The following is a 21,049-nucleotide window of genomic DNA, read 5'->3' as shown; positions in this document are numbered from 1 at the left end:
CCTCGCTCTGGGCTTTTTGTCATGTGTCGCACAGTCTCATCAGGAAAAACACCGTTTGTATTATAATGTTTGTATAAAAGAGGCATTTTCTAAACAAAAATCTTTTGCAAGCGGAACGTTTTGTCTCAGGTAAGACTATGCAGAGTGCAAAGGCTAATCAGGAAACACTATTAACGCAATTCAATTAGCCAAGTTTGTCCAGAAAGTTGTTCATATAAGAACGCGGCGCTGCGACATGTAATAACATTAAAATAAATATTACCCTACATGTCTGCGAGATAAAATTTGCATGGAAATGGCGAATGTACATAATCATCCCAATACACTTAATGAAAATGAATGTCTGTATTGCCAACGCACTTTTTTATCATTTTTGTATATTGCTGTGATTGACTAGATGCGTTTAGGCCTGCGTCTTTCTTTGTAACACTATGAGGTACGAATTCTGCGTTATGTTTAACGTACACATGACCAATTCCCGCATGATAGAGGATTGTACTATTATTAGGTTGAGAATAACTCTTATGTATCGAGATTAATAATTACATGTTCGCAAATTTTGAAAATACAGTGCCATAACTATTCTTGGTTATCTTAGAAATACTCTTAAACACGTTGGACATAATAATTATTCCTTTGAACCTAATATGTGATATTGAAAGGTTTATATCTATATAATTTAATGCAGTAAACTGAGGAAAGAGTTGCGTAATAACTCTTCTATCCTTATTGTATTACACGTGAATAATGCATTTTGCTAAATTGGTTTTAATAGCAATTTTCTTGCCGAAAAACAAAACGGTCATTTAACAGTACATATTGATCAAGATTGTCTATTTTTAGACCCTTAATGCAATACAAACTTTTTATGATGACTACATAACGTTCACTGCGGATGATATAATTAAATAGAAATGTACAACAAGCGCGAACTGATCTAGTGACCATGTTTTTCGTCTACGCGGATGACACATACATACATTGAAATGTTACATTTGACATTAATTCCTATTAATCGTACAGGGTCTGTGTTTCCGATGCTGTTTATCCTCTAATCAAAATGAATATCCCAGCAACACATACACTTCTTAAATGAACAATTTGCATTTGTTGTAATTGTTGCATATTAACATTTTTACAAAACAACCTTACATTTTTTGGCGCAAAAATAAAAGATAATTGCAGGTTTGACTTTGATTGTTCAATGCTCCAAAACAGATGGTGTAAAAACTTTTGCTAGAAACAATCATAGCAGACTAGTACGAATGCCACTGTAAAACTAATTAAAAACCACTTAATATTTGGCAAGGCACAGCGGCAAGACATCGCGGAATTGGGGTTATTGCTGAAGGGTGTCCATTTTTCTGGTCGATTTTATTTTTACATGTCTTTAATCAAATATGCAGTACTTTGGAGCTATTAAAAAACTACAATTTATTTAATTGTGTATTTATTTTTCCTAAATTTATTTCATTAAATATAAAGTAATGAAACTCCAGCTGCTGGAGCAGTATTGAATTCTCATTATACACAATTAGTTGGTCCTTTATTTATGGCAAGGCAAGTGACCAATTGCCCAAACAGCACAAAACAAAACAACATACACAACACATAAATGAATAAAGCTGGGGTCACCGCCTTGGAACGGTAAATGCAAAGCATTGTAGGTTTAAACCGGTTTAAGAGCGCTCAACCTCACACTTGGCCCAGCAATATTCATGATACATTAAAGTGTAAATAAAACTTAACCTCATAACATTGTAGCTCAAATTAAACAATTATAAAAGGGAATAAAAACGCATTCAATTTAATTACCATTTAATTACTCAATGACTCAAAAGTCATATTTTATACTATGAAATAACAAGAACAATAACAACAGGCATTACAACGCTAATACAGTTTCAAATTTTTCCACAAGTGTACAGATATACAATTTTAACTTCCACAAACTGTTTTTCGAGGCTTTTCCAGGTGCCAGTCATCCATCATTCTTCCGAAGTCCACTTCCTAATTGTCTGGTCCTTCAATGCTGACCATCACAAGAACATGGTGGACAGCAGACTTCAGGCAAACACGATCTTTAGTTTTTTACCGTTTTCATTTTGCTGAAGCCCTCTTGCAATCTGCAATACACATAATTTGTAAAATAATTCTGAAATTATAGAGATATTTAAGCATTTTTCGTTTGTTAATGTATTCTTGACAGTCTAGTTAAGTACCGTCGGAGCAGTACAGACTGCTAAAAGCACTGGTCTGCACATGTGACGTATGCACAAAGAGCACATCATACCTACAAAAATGTGGAATATTTTTCAGACAACTGTTTCATTTCATAGCCTATTATATGTTTATAAAATTACATTAAACATGCTTTCATATTGAAATTTTATTATTTGTATTGTCTTATCTTTGATGCGACACAATATCTGTTTTATTAACTGTTTGAGTGACAGTTTCAAATTATTATTCACTTGCGATTTCATTTTGTGTTGCTTTTACTACATACTTATACACACTATTAAGTAACGTAAAGATATATTTACTTCCTTCAACTTCTGTTGAACATGTAAAATATTGCTCCAACTACTTTCGAACCCGATGGCTCGCTGTTGGAGTCGCTTGGTAGGAGGGTCGGAGGTTTCAGGATCACTAACAACGTTCTGGAAACTTTTACTTTTACTTTATGAACTATTTGACAGCGACGAATCATTAGTAGCACTATTGAAGATATAGATAGTTGCAGAATTCCCAGATACAGGCATTGGTCGTTTCTAAAATCGTATCATTCTGTCATGCCAACAAGATAAAGAAAACTGTGTTGCGGGTTTATAGCGTGCTCTGACTATTGGATGTGAATGTATTAAATGAAGGTGCTTTACATTTTTAGTCGCCTTTATAAAATGGTGCGAAAACATTTTTAGTTGGCGGTAGCAATCAAATGAGGGGTTAACTCCAATTAATTGAAAATCCAACTTCAATTACGCTGAAAAATATACTTTATTTTACTGAAATTATACTATTAACGTGGCATGAATATTCCTACTCATGCCTTGATTGTTTTGTTAGACTAGGTAAAGCAAGTTATAATAAAACGTATGTTATGTTCTCTTCTTCAAGTACGCACTACGGAATGAGGCAAAAGTGTATGTTGTTTTTTTGAAACACCGCTGAAATATTCAATGCAATTAAAATAAAACAACACAAAATTAAGCATACCTTTAATTACTCTTACGCCACCTATACCAGTTTATAATGGATCTTTTTCGACCATTATAAGTGGACAGACACCGTAACTGACCCCTATACACGACCCGTAATTCGTGCTTATCAAAATATTCGGATTACAGCTTGCAAGGGCTTGGCAAATTTACAAGCGTAGCGGCGACCTGATCGGAAATTAAGCGCCGCGGCGAAATGGATTTTGAAGTTCAGGCACAGCGAGCCCGCTGTGCTAAAACCGCCTGCGGAAATGCCTATATATATATATATATATATATATATATATATATATATATATATATATATATATATACACATATCCCTGATAGATGATATACTTTACTGTTTTTTTAAGCGTGCTCCCGTTACCCGTGCCGTGTTAAAATCGTCGCGGACAAGTGATTTTCAAAGGCAATACCTTTTCGTATTTACATCTTTCCGGTATGTTTTCGACTTTTAACCTTCAATATATTTATTTTTTGGATTCATATAATCTTATATCAAGTACAAGTAAAACAAGATTTGATTGGTCGATTGCGTTTTAAAGCCAATCTTAACGCTCAAAACAAGATCTTCTCGGCAGACGTCTCAACCTAGCGGACGGTAGCGTCGATGTTTCTTATTTGTTATCAAAGTAACTCGAAAAACTCAAAGAAACAAACCAAAACAACCAAACAAGATCGGAAGAGAAAATATAAAAATGAATCGGGTAACTTTCAAACATCGTGGCTTGATGAATTTGATAATGAGTCATGAATGATTAAATGCAAGATTTGTCTCAAACTTTAAAACAAGAGTAGTTTTGTAACAGGTTCAATTTTTTGTTGAAACATTTTGTAAAAGCGCACGAAGATTCACAGTCAAACTACATAAGTGAAAAAAACAACAACGGCGGATGAGGTTCAACATATTAGTGACAAAACACATTCTGAGGCATATAACGCATTACAAAAGCTTAATGAAAAATCTATATCCCAGAGTTCATGCATTTTATTGCTGAACCAGAACGGGCAAAAACTAGAAAGAGTATTGAGGACATTAAATTCATTGCTGTTATTTTAGACGGTACATCCGATGCCTCATATCAGGAAGCGGTCCTAATTTAAGTACGAACTTGGCGAAAGGGGATAATACAATCTAGTATAATAATGCATGTGAATCAATGATTTAAAGATCAAATAAAAAGTGACTTCTAAATAGGGCAACCTGTTTTTGATAAGGGCAAGTAGATGTTCAAAGTAACTTGCCAACGGGCAAGTGAGTGTCAATTTCTTACGTAAATCCCCATGCCAACTTTTATATTTGTATTATATCCGCTTATGTAATTAATATTCAGTTATAGACTTACAACATGCATAACAGTGAAACATTTTGGAAGAAACCAGGCATATAAGGAAAATTCAACACTTGATTAAGTACGTTAATTTCACACCTGCTGTCTTGCAGCATCGTTAACTCAAATCCTATTTAAGTCAATGCGATTATATTATATCTCTATCCCGCTTACTGCACTCAAAGTTTAGCTGTACTACTGTTAAAATGCTGTATAAACTGTACATATAATAAGATCCGTATACTCCTGCTAGTTTATTTAAATTAAAATAATTAACATTTTCACATTTTATTAAAAAACAAAAAAATCATAATTTTATTTGTCAACATTTCGTAAAGCAGTTGTTGCTTTATGTTAACACCGAAAATACAGCGTAATGTGAAATGCACATTATTTGCGACATATGTTTTTGTACTAGTTTGAGTATTAGTTCTTATGAGTAATTGGAACACGTTTGTGCGGATCTTTCTTTTGAACAAATGCTTGCACAGTTGGTCCCTGCATTGTCACTCGTCATGAAAAATAGATCAACATAACAATGACAACGTTGGAAAAGATTCAGCCATTAACAATTATAGATAATGAACGGACTTTTATTAATTAATATAACTGAATATTTTCGGGTATTATTGAAAGTTTTTGGTTTGATAACCAGTCATTCAAAAATTAAATTGCAACAGGCCCTATCAATTAAATGTCAATATGAATCTGAATTCAGTCAAAAAACTAATGCCGGAGTTGTATTTTGATGCCATACTCTTTTTTTAAGCAAAATATGCATTTTGTTAAGATATTAAATTCCAGATTTACGCAGTCCGCATATGTTATTAAATCCGTAATCACTCCTGCTGTCGACTTTACCGAAATAGAGATAATCTGTTTATACTTGATTACAAATAAGCTGCACAAAATGTTAATTCTGTGCATGTTGCTAATTAAGCTTTAAACCTTACGTTAGGATGGATTAAATACTTCAAGTATATAAACGTCTGCATTTGAGCTGCATTACTGGATGCTTAGAATCCTCCGAGCAACGACAAAGGTGAGTCTTGTAATTGTCCTTTAAGGATATTTATTATTTAATGATATTTTCAGTTAAATATTTATCCTGTAACATACTACATCATATAATAACAACTTCCATAAATTGGTTCTGAGTACAAGGAAAATACACGAACACATTTAGAATAATTGTTTGAGAGATGCTTTTTGAAAAAAATCGACTTCTGTTTATACAATTTTTTTAACTGCTGATTGTTTTACGAAAGGGCCAGTACATTTTAAATATTATGGTCAATACATTATGGAAAAACGTAGCTGAGATAAATAGGAATTCAAGTAATATACTTAAAAATTATCGCAATTCCGTTGTCAGATTCGGTCTTCAGTTTTGACGGCCTTGTTCTGCCCTTCCAATTGTATTATATGTGCTTTCAATAGAAAATGTTCGAGGACCTATTAGTATGATTGATACATGACTTAGTCTCTGCGGAAGAGTTTTGTTGTTTATCGGAGGCCAATGACCGTGCACCACTTGTAAACGTTTCTTTTGTTACGGTGTTTTATGTTTAACTACCGTTGTCCGCTAATGTCTACATAATCTTAGTATTATTTTGAAGCCTATAATTCCATAAATGCGTCTTAAAGGTTCGAATCCTTAAAAGTTCTTTTTTAAATAAAATAAAAAGCAGTACATGTATGTTTGCTCCATAATTATTGACACTCAAATATAAATAATTACATTCAAAAAAGAATATTTATTTTAAGTATTATTTTCCTCGCACCATGTTGTGTATTATTATTTTCATATACATTGTTAATTACTGTAAAAGCTTTCAACACTATTTGTCTTCAGTATAGTGTTTGCTTGTTTATTTCAGTAACGATCACTTAAGATGAACACCAAACAGCTGATGTGTGTGTTATATGCGGCCGTAGTGCTTCTAGCGGTAGCAAACGCCCAATATTATGATTACGGATATGGCGGTAATAACTATGGCTACCCCGGAAACTATGGCTACGGGGGAAACTATGGCGGGTATCCAGGAAATTATGGCGACTATGACAACTATGGTGGCGGATGGTTATACAAAATCCTCGGAGGGGGTGGCAAAGGCAAAGGCAAATGGGGTGGTTATGGCGGATATGGCAAATAATAAATGTCGTAAACCATTGCTTAAAGGTAATTGTGATATCTTCAGTTCTGTTTATCTACTTATCATAAAGAGCATAGATGAATTTATTGTGTTTGGTATAAGATGTGTTTTTGTAAAACACAGCCTAAACGAAAATAAAATAAAATAACGCAAACATTTTTAAAATCTCAACCAATGCTTTAGATGTCTTAAATGCAATAAAATAGGTATCAACACAATGTTACTATAAGTGCATATGGTTTGAATATTCTATTTGTGTATGCTTACGTAAGCTGCAAAATTGGTCACGATATTGATTTTCATTAACCTTTTCTTTTTCGCAATGCAAAATTTAACTTATCTCAAGTGTCCTTTGCCTCGACACATCAAGTATCATTTGAGTCTGTTAGAATGCGTTCCCACTCAGCGTATTTCATTTATGAAGATTTATAATCCTTTTTATTACGCCAAAATGTGTTATTTCTGTTCCAGGAAAACGCATCTTACAAGACCATACTTGGATAAATGTACAGCAACCGTTTCCTTGTAATTTACGTTCAAATAAAGTTGTAGACATCAATACATAAACTAAATCGCAAATCGACTTTTAATTTTGTTTTCCATAAGGTAATTGAATACATATGGGAACACGTGTGCTATGTTATTGATATATTTTTTGGGACGAAACATATTACAATACTCATCATAATGTAGTTTGCATTAAAGTCATAGATTCCAGTTTAGACGATGTAATTTACTGAAAACATTTTAAAAAATCAATTAGTTAACCAGCGAACGAAACAGGGGAACAAACACTGAGAATTATTTAAGGCTAGTATGCTAGAATGCTCCAAATAAAAATAGTACATATCGTATTTATATTTTTTTGTGCAAAGTCATTATAACATGCATTATGTATTTATAATGTGAACGTTTTTTAATGACCATAATAATAGCTTTAAAAGACTAATTTGTTATAGGAGAATACATTTCCGATAACACTTTCAGGACAGAAATTCTTGCAAACCTGCGATAGTCTTTTTCTAACGGCAAGTGATTAAAAACATGCATATGGTTGAAGCGAGCGTCATCGCCTTGAAAAGAAACGTTGAACCTCACAGTTTACCCAGTATAATCGCAAACGCACAAGGGTATATATCTTGTTTCCATTATAAATGAGTTGTTTTAAACCAACAATCTATTCAGCAACAGTTATCACGTGATAACCTTTTCAAGATTTGGCTCCGTGTTGATTTGAGAGAAGAAGTAAAATGGTTTATGGTAACGATCAGCGACCTGACACCTGACCAATGATGTAAGATGTGAACATTTGCGACGAGTCGGAACCATTTTGTTATTGTGGTATTGTGGAATTAATTTCTACTTTTTTACTAAAATTTGAACGATTGCATTTAATACGTATTTACTATTAATGTGTCATAAGATGTGCACAGTGCAAGTTATATGTATCTTAAATGTATACTAGAACGATCATATTTGAGCGCTTTGCATTTAATCGCTATCTGTAAGTTAATCACACATTGTCCCATATATAATGTTTTTCCCTTATAATTATTTGGACCAAAGCAGTTATCAAAATTAATAACTTATATGAATATTAGTATCGTTCATTCTACATGCTTTAACGGACAAACACGACCATCCTCGAAACAGTTTGAATCCCAACATAACGACAATAAGGTGCGTTATTTGCATTGCTTAGATTCATCACTCATGCACAAAGCTATGGTTACTGATTTTTGCAATATCGTTCAGGCCTTCTGTGGAGTTTAAAACTCGGAAACACGAAGACTCGCAATAACTACATATATAGGGTCCAGAACGGGTTTGTTTGTGCTTTATGTTTTGTTAATTGTCCGGGTTTGTCCAGTGGTTTCATACAGTATATATTAACTCATTTAAAATGGACATGGTACGTCATGTTTGAACTTTGGAAACAAAGTGAAATAAACTACGCATACACCGCTGATCTCTTATGCGATGTCGTTTGATCCCAACAACAAAATTTAATTGAGGGAACGTCAGGATTTTTTAAAATATAAAATAGGCAACATTTCTGTCCACGAATGATATATGTCAGCCATCATGAAACAATTAGTGTGTATACATTTCCAGTAACCAAACTGTTTTATGACGTGGCGTGGTACGTTTTGGGTGGCCTTCTTAAACAGTGTAGAAGTCTTAGAATGTATACTAAGATACAATGAATCTTTTTTACTTGAAACATTTACTTGATATTATTGAGAATCATACAACCGTAATACGTGTGCGAGTATGAACCATTAAAATTGTGAACAATGCATTAGAAAATAGCATAATACTTTAAAGCAGAATTGCAAATAACTCGTGATAGTTGTGTGGTTCAAATATGCCTATATCTAAGTAAATGTATTCAGCGTTCTAAATGTATCTTGATCTTGAATGGGAAAAATACCTTACGGTAAAATAAAGTTACCGCTGAATTTAGTTATTTAACATTTGACATTGAACGTCAATATATTGCATATGTTTACCCATATTTGGATACAATTATTAAAGTGTAGCTTTACCGTAAGGCTTGTTTGACAATTTAATGCACCGTTTTAATATAATTTATCAAAATGATCTCGGAATAAATACCCACATAGAGTAAGAAGGCCTTTAAAACATAAATATGTTATTACTATGTCTAAAATATTTATCATAAATATACACGTTGTGGCTTACAGAGACGATACCGGTTCCACGTACGAAGAGGTTGCATGTACCTAGATATTATTTTATCGCACCTCTGTTTATATTACGATACACCTGATTTGGTAATCGTTTATTTGCTAGCCAGTTGAATTTTAACCAAAATATCTACTTCATTCCGCTTAATTGTTTTTATTCATAATTTTCTGAAGATAATATTTAAAAACAAACATTAACAATAATTGTTTGATATTCATACTGCACAAACATGTTTCAGCTAAGTACAGTATAGTAAGTCATTACATTTGAATAATGTAGATTAGCTAAACCAGGGGATCTTTCATTAATGGTTGCAGCGCAGTTGCAGTTGCAAGTTTTTCTCATCGATTTGCAACTCTCGAATAAGTTCGTTTCATTAATGCTGTTGCAACATTCAATAGGTTAAACACAACTTATTCCTACAATCCTGACGTCATTTACGCGCGCGATTGTCAGACGAACTAAAAATAATATGGCGTCTCGCAGTTCAAATTGGACTAAAGAGGAAACTGAAATTCGTGTCGACGGCTATGTGGAAAACAGAGAGGTGTTATTCGGAAAGTTTTCGAACAAAATTACAAATGAAGAGAAAGAAACAAAGTTTGGTGCCATTTTAGAATCGTAAGTACTGTTTTATGCGAGTTTGTTCAGTTGACAGCTGTCAACTGGTTTAGTTGACAGGTGTCAACTATCCACTCGGTGTTTCTGTATTCGAAGTTTGTTATTTGTTCAGGGGATGTGTGCAGCTTGGGTTGCATCGCGTACCGTAAATAGCAATTGATTGTACTTTTAACTAGTTTTGAAGAATAAATGTTACCTTTTAAGTAATTAAAATACTAGATATGTAATTTGTAATTGACGTAATTATTTTGAGTTGGATCCACTTTTGTTTTTAAGTTTGTACCGGTCGATAATATTTAATTAGCTATGTTTAAAAAACTGTAAATTTAACTCAGTTGATCGGAATAACTTGTCTGGGTAAAACATTGATATAATGGATTTATATGAGCTGTCATGAATTATTGTTTTGTTCATCTAGTATTAATGCTGTGGGAGGCAATGGGAGGTCTATTTAAGACCTCAAGAGTAAATGAAAACAACTAAAGGTAAATATAAGTAGTATTGTTTAGTAGTAATATTGAAATTTAAGAAAACATTATGAGGATGAAATATCCCTCCCCAATATGTACTGCTTTATTTTGATTTTGCACAATGCCTTATTGTGAGGTGTTAGATGTTGTTTAAATACAAGAAAAAAAAAGATAATTGTAATGATGATAGAAAGTTCTGCATACACAATTTTACTTTTTGGGGTACTGAAACTTGTGTAACTTGTGTACAGTATAAAATTCCTCTGAATACTGTGTGCCAAACACGGTTGTTTCACTTTCATGTAGATACTCAAATTTACTTGGGCATTACCAAACAATTACCCAAGTTATGAATTATTCTTTTATTAAACATAACTATTCAACATATGCATATTACAAATATCACGTTTTATTAATAATACTTTTTCTCAGTGACGGACTGTTGCAAAGGCCCAAACAAAACATATAGAACTACGGAAGACTGGAGGTGGGGAGGCTGTACAGGGACTTACTAATGTACAAGAAAAGGTTTTCAAGTTTGTATAAAATGTAAATACAAATGTGCTTACGTTAAAGTTTTGTTCAAGCATACTTAAGCAAAATTAAGTCTAAATCGTTGTTAATACAAACAATAAACTGCACAATGATTTACAGAGATAAATTAGATACTCCTGTTGTTCATAAGACACATGATGAATGTATTATATAAATAATACGCAAACAAATTAGCATGCTACTCTGATAAAACTGATGTCATGTTCTCTAAGAAAAGTATTTAATACTACACTTTTTATGCCTTCGTTAGGGATGCATATATCAATTTAACTGTTTCTCCGTTCGTCCTTCCGTCCGAAAACTTTAACATTGGCCATAATTTTTGCAATATTGAAGATAGCAACTTGATATTTGGCATGCATATGTATACCTCATGGAGCTGCACATTTTGAGTGGTGAAAGATCGAGGTCTTATTTCAAGATCAAAAGAAAAAAATACAATTCAAGGGAAGTAATAAGCTTTAAAAGGGAGATAATTTCTAAACCTGCCGAATGATATATTGACATTTTATTTTAAAAGAGGCGTAATAGGAGACATTGTTTTTTCTGCCAAACACATCTCTTGTTTACAATACTTGTATATTTTATCGGAAAGGATTGAAATGTTATCAAGTTTTTACATAATTTACATAATGTAATATTTGAAATATGTGAGTATTACCCGACCATTGTTTGCTTAGTATTTTGTAATAATCATTTGCTGGAATTTATTTTGTAACAGGTACTATTTTTAACAGGTACTCTCCTGAGTCCCAAAGGTTGTGTTGGATGGGCTGAAAAGGAACATCACCGGACCAATAGATACACATTTTTGTTTTGTTTTCTGTATATTTTTATCGCTGCAGTTAATATCAATATTGCAATTTAAACAATTAAGTTGCATCAGTTGGTAGAGCACAATTCTTAGTTAAATTCAGACAATTGCAAGTTTCGCTATCAACAACATGTAAAGCCATCACTACTTACATCTGATTCAATAAATGCAGTTGATAGCTACTAGCTTACATATGTGCAGTTAGTTTGGTATTCCAGATTAGGAATTATAAGCTGGTTGTATTTTACCGCCATAATAAGACCTTACATTTGTACTTTAATCATCAATTCCATCTTGCAGAAAATCCTGAACATGACATTTTTACAGCATCACAAACCGAGTCCCAAGCTGTTGCAGATGAAGGTATTGATCAGCGTATTTGTTTTGGTTATGTTTTTCCATTAAAGGTACATGTTTATAACTTCCCATCAAGTATTCTATCAATATCTCATGTGAAAATATATTAAGAAATATGGAGATTTTATTAATTGTTTTGCCCTTTTTTCGTTTTCCTTTTGAGGTCATATTTTTTTTAGTTTTGACTTTTTATACCCATTAAGCAAAATAGTTCTGTCGGTTAAGGCGCTATCTAATGTTATTAATCTTATTACCACATATGTGCCCACCAATAGCCCCCATTTACAAATGTATATAGGTTCTTTTGGAAATCATAGGTCAATCACCTCACTATGTACTTGATGAAATGCAGACTATGTATGTCATACAATTAAATGCTCAGAAATGTCGTTGAATGTGACAATTGTCACATAGAATTGATATCATATTATCATGAAACAAAGTTTAACTTCTTATTGCTATGTCCTCAAATGTTTAAGTTAAAACAATGATGTTCGTATAAATGCTTCTTTGTTTGATAGAGGAGGTAGTATCCAAACCACTGAAAAAAAAGAAGAAGACCAGTGTTGAATGTAAGTACAATTTTTTGTATTTACATAGATCGATAGAATCATCAATTAAGCCAGTACAATAAACAAAAACAGCGAAAATGGTACAATTATGTCAAAATATAACATAGAACTTAATTACGTATAAATAAATGGGTAAGATTTTGATAGCCAATACAAGTGTATGCCTTGTAATACATCAACTTGTGAATTCATCATACATGGTGTAAATTGTAAAAACAACCTGTAAATAAAATCATTACATTTTACATTGAAAATCATATTCTTGGAAATTAAATTATGTCAACAGATCTAAAATCTTAACTCTGTGCTAAAATTTGAATTTGTTTTGCATCTCTATTTTCAGCATGCCAATGTTCTGCTGAGCTGCTGGATATTAAAAAAAAACGTCTTGCAGAGGCTGTGCGCGGTAATGCATTGAACCAGGAGAGAAACCTTTTCCTTGAAAACAATAGTTCAAGTCTTTCAGTTCTGGCTACTAAGCAGTATTCAGATAATATGATGTTTGATTTGTAAGCTTATAATGAATTGTGTGCATGTATTCTCAAGTATGTAACATAATGTCACATAGTGTGACATAATGCCACATACTTGAGAACACATTCACAAAATGCCTTATTAAGCCTATATATCTGTTATTATGTGATCCAAAAAAATATATTTCTTCAGCTGTTTTATGTATGTTTTGTCCCATATAAAACAATACATGCATTGAAATTTCAATATTAAATTTGATGTCAGATATATTGTTGTTTTTAACAGAAGAAATTAACTTAAAGAAAATGTATACAAACATAAATTATTTATTCACTAAAAAACAACACCGCTTTATTTAAAAAAAAAACAGGTACTATTTTCTACATAATGATTCTATTCATGGGATATGTCTAACTTGCAAAAATAATACATGATTTTATTTGTTGTTGATTTTAAAGTTTCAAGATGTAAAAAAAGATAAACATTTTTATGTTTTGACAATTTACTTAAAGTCAGTTGATTTTAAAAGTTTGTAATGTATATGTCAAGAGTTATCATGGCAGAAATCTCTATGGAGGATCCAGGTCAACAAGATTTCTAACCATGGTATCTCTGACATTTGCATCACAGGACCAAACAAGAGATGTGTTTGTCAGAAACACAATGCCCCCTATTGCGCCGCTTTGAAGCCATATATTTGACCTGAACGATGACCTTGACCATTCACCACTCAACATGTGCAGCTCCATGAGATACACATGCATGCCAAATATCAAGTTGCTATCTTTAATAATGCAAAAGTTATTGTAAAACTTGAACGAAGGTTAAATGTTTTGGGACACACAAATACAATGACAGACAGACAGGCAGACAGACAGACAGACAGACGGACAGACGAACGGACGGATAGACAGACAGACAGACAGACAGACAGACAGACAGACAGACAGACAGACAAACCGACAAACAGACATACAGACAGACAGACAGAGAAACAGACAGACAGACAGACAGACATAGAGACAGACATACAGACAGACAGACAGACAGACATACAGATAGACAGACCAAAAACAATATGCCCCCGATATTTCGATCCGGAAGCATACAAAATATCACATATGAACCCCAGTCTAAAATCTATGTACACATTATATGTGGCTTCAGAAAAAGTATGTACAAAATAACAAATTTATTATATGAGACATGGTCAATATGTGAGAGATATCCAGGCCATACAGTAAGCTGTAAGTGACCTATGCCCGGATATCTCTCACATATGAACCAGTGTCAAATCATTCCAGAAATTAAAACACAGAAAAATGACAAATATTTATAAATGAGACATGGTTCGTATGTGGAAGATATCCAGGCCATAAAGCAAGCTATAAGTGACCTATGCCTGGATATCTCTCACATATGAACCAGTGTCCAATCAATCAACGTATTTGAACAAATTGATTTCGGACTGCCACACCACCAACATTGTTGTCAGGCGCAGCCACTGCCAGATCATAGTCCTCTTCTTCATCAATTGCTGGCGGTTCTGGTAGTCCGTTTTGCATGCACAGGTTGTGCAACCGATAACAGGCCATGAACATGCTGGCACATTTTTGTGGTGTAAATGGTAGAATGCCACCAGCCTTGTGAAGACATCTTTAGTAAAAAACAATGGAATATGACCATAATTAATAAACGAATAGGGCATATCGACGGTATAAGCTGTAAATTACCTATGCATGTATATCTCTCACATGTGAACCAGTGTCAAATCAATCCACAAATTAACACACACACAAACAACACATATTTATAAATGAGACATGGTTCATATATGGGAAATATCCAGGCCATACAGCAAGCTGTATGTGACCTAAGCCTGGATATATCTCACATACGAACCACAGTCTAAAATCAATGTACACATTATATGTGGCTTCAGAAAAAATATGTACAAAATAACAAATATATTATATGAGACATGGTCAATATGTGAAAGATATCCAGGCCATACAGCAAGCTGTAAGTGATCTATGCCTGGATATCTCTCACATATGAACCAGTGTCCAATCGATCCACAAATTAACACACACATAAATGACAAATATTTATAAATGAGACATGTTTCATATCTGGGAGATTTTCAGGCCATACAGCAAGCTGTAAGTGACACATGCCTAGATATCTCTCACATATGAACCAGTGTCCAATCAATCAACGTATTTGAACAAATTGATTTCGGACTGCCACACCACCAACATTGTTGTCAGGCGCAGCCACTGCCAGATCATGGTCCTCTTCTTCATCAATTGCTGGCGGTTCTGGTAGTCCATGTTGCATGCACAGGTTGTGCAACCGACAACAGGCCATGAACATGTTGGCACATTTTTTTATGGTGTAAATGGTAGAATGCCACCAGCCTTGTGAAGACAACCATAGTTTAAAACAATCGAATATGACAATTATTAATTACCGAAATCGACAAATCGACGGTATATCCCTTTATATATAAAGGCAAACGTTGAAAGTATAAAAAAACAAGAGCTGTCTCCATCGGAAGACATATGCCCCCGAACAACGATTTTTCGAAACCTAAACGCAGATTTTAAAACCTAAAACGCGGACCCTTTGTTCAAGGTCAATGTCAAAGGGGTCAAAATTTGTATGCGTATGGAAAGGCCTTGTCCATATACACATGCATACTAAATATGAAGGTTACATCGGAAGCGACATAGAAGTTATGAGCATTTATCGAAACCTAAACGCAAAGGATGACAGAAAGACATATATACAGACAGTGCGATCACTATATGCCCTCCTTTGGGGGCATACAAATTATGAATTTACAATTTTGCGAAAATAAACTGTGTACTTTATTAATACAATCATTAAGGAAAAACAGTTCAACCGCAAAGTGATATCAACAATTGCAGACAATGAAGTGTTCAATTTATCTTAAATATGACAAGAGTGCAAAACATCACAAGAAACGCCCGTTTGAAGGTTTTGGACAACTTGATAACTTTACCATTTGAGTGGCAAACTGATACATGTTTGAACATTAGGCAACACATAACTTTACAATTTGAGTGTCAAAATTATATCACAACTAATGGACTAGGGTAAAAGACACAATAGTGAATGTTTTAAACGCACTAAGTGACCCTGTGACCTATTTTTTGACACGGCATAACCCAATTTAAACTCGACCTAAACATCATCTAGACACAACTTCTGACCAAATTTGGTGAAGATCGGATGAAAACTACTTCAATAACAGAGCGGATATCATGCTTAATCCTTGAAATACACTAAGTGATCCCGTGACCTAGTTTTTGATGCGGCATGACCCATGTTCGAACTTGACCTAGATATCGTCTAGATACAACTTCTGACCAAGTTTGGTGAAGATCAGAGGAACACTAATTGAATTAGAGAGCGGATACTGCTGTGGACGCCGCCCGCCAAGGGTGATCTGATAATACGTCCCGTTTTGAACAGGCGTATAAAATTACAGCCTTAAAATCTTTCACAAGGTACACACTAGCCAATCCGAGAGGGTATGCTCCCCAATAGAAATCATTGAACTAAAACCATTTGATAATTTGCCAATTTGCAAATGCCCGCTCAATACACAAACGACCTTGCCGATGACGTTTGTTGTATTGCTGTTCTTGCTCATTTCGACGAACTGCGATTGGTGTCAAAAGGTATCTCTTGAGGGCATACCCACTTTCCCCAAACATGATCGTCACTTCATGATGTTAAAGGTAATCCTGTGAATAATTTGGTTTAAAAAATGATCATACCATGAATACATACAAGCATACATGCAAAGTAACAGATAAGAATTAGTCGAAACAGCTCCGTAGGGACGAAATGTGATGGAAGGAATTAATGCAATATTTCATTCGAATTAGTCATGGAATAAACAATCAGCAACACAGATTTCTTGAGAAATAGTTTCTTGTACATTGTTTTTTTATCCAGATAGTATTGCATAATATATCTTCTATGTTACGCAATGACATTTGTGAACAAATTCAATAAGTTAAAACTTATAACTACATTTTCGTGTTACCTTCAACTGAGAATTCTCAAATATCGCTGCATCATGTGTTGAACCCGGCCACATCAAGGAATCTATTTAATTGTTAAAAGAAATGTTAATGACAGAAAACATGATTTTCATACAATATCATATTTGTTTGAGCACACACTGGTAAATAGATAGTACTTTATTTTGCCATTGGCAGATACACCGTCAGAATGTGATTTTAGAACACAGCTTAAGGGGCTATAGCAGTTTGAATCCCTCCAACGGGAAAATATAATGAAAATAAATAAGTATATTTAACAGTCTGCATACAAATGTCTTAAAAATAGCATATTTATCATAACTATAACATGTGTGAACATACATTACAAAATAAAAATACTTTGTTTATGTTTCAATGTTTGGCCCATTTATGTATATTTATGTGTACTTTTCAAGTTATAAACACTTTTGCGACATGTGTCAGAAAACGTAAAGTACAAATATATGGACCAATAAATTAAAAACGAGACCATCACGTGTACCGGTACTTCAGATGACCGTTATTTTAAATTTCAAAAGGTGTGACGTCACTCAGGGGCGGATCCAGGATTTTTGGTTAGAGGGGGCGTTATATTGAAATATTTGCTGAGGGTCCAGGTGACCGCTAAGACTTCTGCTAGGGGGTCCAGGGGGGCGAAGCTCCCCGGAAGCTCCATGATTTTAGTGATTTTGAAGGCTTTTACAACCACTTCTCGAACATGCAGCGATAAGAGAATCAATGTGCAAAAAGAGGGAAACATCAGAATCGCAATGTTTGACTTGAAAAACAGGGCGACAGAGAGTCTTAAGTTAAAACATTTAGCAATTTTCTGTGATTAATTAGAAAAGTTGCGTACGAAAAAGAAGAAAAATGAGTTTTAATAGGTGATTTAGGTCTAGTTAATGAATTGATTTTCCTTTGGCGATTTTAGGGTGGGGCGTACTCCGCGCCCGCCCCCAAATGGATCCGCCTATGTCACTGAGCACCGCCTTAATTTATATTTAGCAACTGAATATTATAACATCGTATAGAGGCGGGGAAATCTAATGCCTCTGAAATATTAATTGGATATAAACTGGCATCGATTAAATAGTGAGTTTAACTTAATAACCTTGTCAGTTCATTTCACATTAAGATTTTTATTACTCTTGTCCCTTTAAGAAAAGGAAACCATACAAATGATCTTACTTCATGTCTGATGAGGACACCGCCTGACAATTAAGGGCATGAAACTTTTTCCGGCAAACGAAGACCTCTTCGTTCTCTGAGGGTGCCAGTATTGGCACCAAAGTGCCATCCATCGCACCCACAATATTGGGCAGCGAACAATTTCTGTAAAAGTCCCGTTTCATTTGCAGCAAACTCTGAGGCTGCGTGGGCCATCTGGAGTTGTAAAATGTTCAGACTTGTTTAATACAATTAAAATATGTTATTGAAAATGAAAAGTAATACAAAATCTATTTTTGAAAATAAAAATTAAAATGTATTCAATCCAATTTTATAACTGTCTTTAATAACAATGCGGCAATATCAATTTTAAGTTTTCTGCAAAATTACCTGGCAATTAGAGCATTATATGGTATTATGACATTGCTGAAAAATGACCAAGACATTTATTAACATTGACGTGTTACCTTATAAATTGATTGTAATGCCATTTAAGCAGTGATTTACCCAGTAGTAAAGGAGCTTTAGAATAAAGAGATTAAAAATAACAGCATGTAATGTCCTCATTTCACTCCCAAAAAGTGACAAGCAATTGTAACGTAACAGCATATAATGTTAAATAAAATATAAAGGTTTCTATAAAGAAAATATTTGAATGTTAGAAAAAATACTAACATAAATGAAGTTAGGAAATTTACTAATAAGTATTTTTGATATATTGGCCAGGATTATATGATTTGAAAATTATTATTATTTGTTAAATTATAAATAATATAAGAGTATACATAAAATAAAACTTTAATTAAGATATCTTGCAAGTAAAAACCAGACATACCTTTACATTTATTGTTAAAGTATGCTAAATCAACAATTTGAAAGGCCAAAGATAAGATAATCTAGACGAATGAATCTGTTATTTAGCAATGCGTATTTAACAAGATATCCAAGTTGAAAAAATGGTCAATAGTACTGCCGCGGGAAATCTAATCTTATTAAATTATCTCTTAAATCCATTGAACTGTGCGAGTACCGACGATTACAATAATATCTTATAATCACCAGACTGCCGCGGGAATCATAATCTTATTAAATTATCTCTTACATCCATTGAACTATGCGATGAAGACGATTACAATAATACCTTGTTATCACCAGAAGTAGTCAAATTGGATGTCTAAAAGGTATATCCGATAAATGGGTAAACACGTGAATAATTTGGTTACACAACCCCCGGGGAATGTCAGTAAAACGCTTTGACCAATAAAATATGTTATAAGGAATAGTATTATTTTATGTTGATGTGTATTTCAGTATAAAACGAGATGTTTAATGTAGAAAGGACAATTCTGCGGTTAGATTTGAACGCGCATTGTTGCTTGCTTTCGCGGGCGTGACCCGTTGCGGGCTTCGCATGTATCTGGTATTTGACAAACATTATGAAAACGTGGTAGTGTGTTAATAAGCAGAAATAAAACGTAAAGAAAACATAATTGGACTCTGTTCACGTTTATCTTGTATTGTGTCTCGACGAATTATGTCACACAACTATTACACTAATTTACAGTCTTGCTTACAGGTAGCTCACGTAATACTTACTAAGTACAACTATTAACAATACTTGTATAATATTATAGTATAAGATTTACACACAGAACATATACTTTCAATTATTTTGAATCAAATTAATTGTAATCAAAATAAAAACGAAAATTTATCAGATACATCATCCAATGAGGTGCAAGATTTGACAAGCATTTTCACACTCTGACAGACATTATTACGGCATATTTTTGTTTAATTATTTTCACATTCCTTGTCATCCATTGTCTGAAAGAGGCAAAGTTAATGCCATACATATGTTGTCAGAGTTATAAAACATACCTAGGGAAATCAGACCTAGATTGATGTGCATGTAGTAAATCAAGTCAAAATAATCACACAAGTATAATGTAAGTCACCAAATAGCAATTTAACTTTATTTTTTACCTTATAATGTCAATTTTCGCATTTATAATATTGACAAATCGGCCAATTACTCTGCATTCTGTGCTCCTGCTTACACCATGAGTGTCCGCAATTTCATTGTAAAAGGCCCATTTGGCTATGTATCTCAGACTCAACAGCAGCTGAAATTGTAAACAATTTTGGCTAAGATACATCATAAAGAAGTAAAAAGTAAACAAACAACAAAACAATGAGTCATCATGCAGAATTAGTAAGTACTGAGAGTATGCAAATTGTCGAAACCAATATGTGTTTCTGGAAAAGCTTGGCAGTTTTTTTGGTACTGAACAGTTTTATAAACTAAAGTAATTTCAATTTCATAACGGTTGGCATTGAATAATCAATTTGTAAAAAAGAATCGATAAATTACATAGAAGAAACTTCCTTTGCTTGATCCACACTGCATATTTTTGAGATATGAATGAATACAGCCGATTTTCAGTCAAAACTATAAAATTCAATAACACTTCAATCCATCGCCATCACTACACCGGAAGTAATTACCGTATGTTC

At 33.6% G+C, this 21,049-nt stretch overlaps 1 long non-coding RNA gene across 3 annotated transcripts in view; it reads left to right on the top strand.

Annotated features, from left to right (window-relative positions):
* LOC127844873 (uncharacterized) overlaps nt 1–21,049 on the top strand; it is a 77,943-nt gene that overhangs the window by 8,316 nt on the left and 48,578 nt on the right. Inside the window, exon 3 of one of the 3 annotated variants that reach the window (XR_008032921.1) lies at nt 7,183–7,283. The exons of the other annotated variants lie outside the window; for them this stretch is intronic. This is a non-coding gene — a long non-coding RNA (uncharacterized LOC127844873). Of the gene's footprint in view, nt 1–7,182; nt 7,284–21,049 lie in introns of those variants that run through there. 3 annotated transcript variants of the gene reach the window in all.

This window comes from Dreissena polymorpha, chromosome 9 (genome assembly GCF_020536995.1).
Source record: "Dreissena polymorpha isolate Duluth1 chromosome 9, UMN_Dpol_1.0, whole genome shotgun sequence".
Lineage (NCBI taxonomy): Eukaryota > Metazoa > Mollusca > Bivalvia > Myida > Dreissenidae > Dreissena > Dreissena polymorpha.
This window is presented reverse-complemented; position numbering and strand designations above follow the sequence as displayed.